The sequence below is a fragment of the Belonocnema kinseyi genome, chromosome 1, assembly GCF_010883055.1.
Source record: "Belonocnema kinseyi isolate 2016_QV_RU_SX_M_011 chromosome 1, B_treatae_v1, whole genome shotgun sequence".
NCBI classification, from domain to species: domain Eukaryota; kingdom Metazoa; phylum Arthropoda; class Insecta; order Hymenoptera; family Cynipidae; genus Belonocnema; species Belonocnema kinseyi.
In genome coordinates, this window is record NC_046657.1 from 113,470,726 (window position 1) to 113,474,804 (window position 4,079).

The following is a 4,079-nucleotide window of genomic DNA, read 5'->3' on the forward strand; positions in this document are numbered from 1 at the left end:
TTGGTTACCACCAATACTGAACCTTCATGCTTCGTCTGCTAGCCGCATGCGCTCGGCGTGTTAAAAAGATTTTGTTATGATTTTTTACGTAAAGGGGGCATATTATTCTTGTGCAACATTTTTCGGAACATCACACGCTGAACAAACCTGATGAGTAAAAACGAACCTGACTGACAACAATTTTTTTGAAGTCAGGGAATTTGATTGGTTAGGGAAAATGAATAATTGGTTCGTGAGAAATTAGAGAAAAATAAAGTTTTGCGGTAACCCCATGGTATAATATTCTTGTGCGTGATTTTTTTGCCTTGTATTTATATTTAATTGTTTGCAGTGGCTTTCTCCACAATATCAGCTTTTTAGTTATACATTTTATTACTTGTTTGAAAATTCATCAATTTTGTTGAAAAGACATCCTTTCTGATTGAAAATTGAAGTTTTGTGTTAAAAATTCAACTAGTGTCATAGAAAATTAACTGATTTTTTAAATCTCATATTTCAGTGCTAAAAAATCGAACCAAATCTTTTTTGTTTAAAAATTCAACTATTTTTCGAAAATTTCTATTTCTATTACAAAAATTAATCTATTTTACTAAAAATTGCATCTTTTTTCGATATAAATGCCACGGTTTGGTTTAAAATTCTAGAATTGTGTAATAAAGTATTTTTTTCTTTCTTAGAAATTCAACTGTTTTATTGAAAATTCATATTTTTGGGTAGAAAATATAATTATTTTCATAGACATTTTTTTCTCCTTTAAAACTCATATTTTTATGCCGAAAAGTGAAACTGAGATCTTTTTTGGATAAAATTTCATCTACCTTTTTAATTATTTGTCTTAAACTTGAAAATCCATTTATTTTAGTAGACATGATACCTTTCTTGGATAAAAATGCAACTGTTCTTATAATAATTAAACCAATTTTTTTCAAAAAGTTGCCCTTTTTTATTAAAATTTCAACTGTTTCGTTGAAACATCGTATTTTTGGGTTAAAAATTGAAGTTGTCGTGTGGAAATAACCCCATTTGGCCCTATTACAAGTCGAGCACTAATCGGGGGCTAGTCGGGTTATTAATTTTGACAAAGTACCCAGTCGGGGACTAATCGGGGACTATTTGGGCTTTTTTGTCAAAATTTCAGTAGGTGCCTGGTCGGTGGTTGGTCAAGAGCTAGTCGGGCCTTTTTGTTCATTAATTTCCGTGCGGGAAATCTTCAGGCTCTGGTCGGGAGCTAGTGGGACTCTGATCGGGTTATTATTATGTTTGAGTTTTTGGCGAGGTCTTATCAAATGAGGTAATATCTAAAAAAGCGTAATGATTTTTTTATTCTAAAACAATAAGAATATATTTGACAATAATTTTACACCGTTTTTTGGAGAAAAGATTTATTAATGTTAAATTCATCTCAAATATACTTAATAAATAATTATTACGTTAATAATTTTGTAAGAAAATCAACTTTTTGTAAATACAACGATCAAAATCTTGAAACAGACGTCATCTTATTTTTTTCCAGTATTTTTTAGAAAATTGCGAATTTCTAGGAACATTTATAAATACCTTTGTATGTCATTTTAAGAAAATCCATATTGAAAAAGATACATATAGATGCAGGTGAAAAGTTTGCCGAAAGTCATAAGACTCTAAAGTACAGATGCTTATTTTTAAATTGATCTGAAAGGTTTGCCATATATAAATAAAGTCTAAACCTTCATGTAGTTGAAATTGGAAAGAGAAAAAGTTTTTGATTACTCAGTGAAGAGCAGTATCCTAGTAGTAAACTATTAAGCACGATAATGTTCATATTTCGCTACCACCTTCATTTGAGTCTTGCGGTTCTGGACTGGTAGTTTTGAAGAAAATCCGCAAGGGCGCGACGTGCCGCCTCTCGCGCAACATAAATTACGCCACGAGTGTTTAAGACAGCAGTCCACACGTAACGAAGCATAATTGCCTGGCGCAGAGACTACCATGACCAACATGGCGCTCTGAGGGAACCGCCATGGCGGTTCCTTCAGAGCGAAGCTCTTCCATTGCTGCGTTCCAGCTGAAGTTTTTTTCTAAAATTAATATTCCACCAATTTTGGGGAATTCTGGTTACATAAATTTATGCAATTTTAAGTGTAGGATATGTTTCCCATTAAATCTTGGGTAAATTTGAGCACTTAAATATTTCAAAAAAGATTATGGAGAGTTCCGTAAATAATAAGTATTTTGACAAACTTTTAGGGGATGTTCCACAAATTTTGGGGAGGTTGGTTAATATTCCACGCGGATGTATTATCATATGACCCCTACTGCTATAGTACCCGATCAGGCCCCGACTAATCTACTGTGACAATACTGGTCGGGGGCTAGTCAGATTACCCGACTAGCCCTCGACTTTAAGTGGGGTCGAATGGTCGGGAAACAGACTAGTTCCCCATTTGAATTTCTACACGGGTATAATTTTCTTGAAATATTTAGTACTTGTTGTCATCTTATATTTTGATGTTAAAATGTCCAAATAAAGCCTTTTCTGGATGAAAATTCAATTGGTTTTAATTTTTATTTTTGCTTTAAAAATTCATCCGTTTTAGTAGAAATTTCATCTTTCTTGGATAAAAATGCTACTGTTTGCTTGAAAGTTAATCTTTTCTCTGTTTGAGTATACAACTTTTTTTGTTGAAAATTTTGGTTGAACCACTTTTTTAAAAAATCATTTTTCTACGCAGTATTCGTATTTTAGTTAAAAATTAATTTCTTTGGCTGAATTAATTAATTTTTTTGCTGAAAATTAATTATTTAAAATTAAAGATTAATTTTTTTGCTGACAATTGATATCTTCTATTTGAAAATTCATTTTTTTTTGCAACAAAATTACACTCGAATATTATTTATAATAAATAAAATAACATTTTGTATCAATTTTGTGAGTAAAGTTCTCCAAACATGTAATGTGTAGACATTATTGTGTGGTTCGTTAATTTCAATATGAATTTGCAGTATATAGTTGTCTTAAAAATAAAAATGTAAGTAAGGCTATATACGAACGAACTTTATATGTAAATAACTATGTTATATAATATATTCAATATATTAAATGTCAAAAAAATTCTCATGATACAAAAAAAACTTTTAACCTCTAGGAATTTTCAGTTACAGTAACTGAATATTCCTAGACTGCAACATAATTTTGTGATACATGTGACTGGAGTTTCATGAAGTTACCGTTGATGAAATTTCTGTTACAGTTTCGGAAAATTTAGAAACGGTTTCTGCATAAAGCTTTAGTAACGCTTCTCTGAAAATTCCTACAGTCGATTTTAGCTTTTATTAAACTACCCATCGTATCATCTACTATATGATTAGTTCTATAAATTTAATGGATATTTTTTTCCGTGTATATTCGAAAAATACTTTTCAAAGAAATTATAGTTTTATATTATTAATAATAACGAATGTACAAAAAAATTGAATTTTTAAATTAATTTTAACTCCACTACAGTATGGAGGATGCATCCTTATTATCATTTTATATCAGGCATGCATAGCATTAGACTATCCGAACGGTATGCTTAGATCTCCTCAATGGGAGGTGTAGCTGAGAGCCGTGCGTATGGTTGATGTATCCCAACAAAATACTGTCTGACGCAGAGCTGCCAGATCGTGGATGAAATTTACCCCCACCATACCTACCGTTTTGGAGCCGCAAAACAGAAAGTGCATGATTACCACTGTGAGTTCGTATGTAAGCCGAAAATGCACGATTCGACTTCGGAGTTATGCTGTACGATGATTGCCGATCTGAAGGCTTCGGAAGACTTCGGTGGTCTTCTATTTATATCTTGCTCCCCATTTGAAAGAAATTGAAGAAATTGGCAATTTGGATCTTTTGCGTGATTCTTAATTTCATGCATACGTCGATTTTCAGGTTATGTTTTTTTATTATTTTTTTGAACAAAAAAATTTTTTTAATTTTTTTCAACATGGTAGTAAAACTTTAAATAAAAAAATTACATTTTCATCCAAAAAGCTAAATTGTATACTAAAAAAAGGCATTTCTAATAAAATACATGAACTTTGCACAAAAGAAATTTATT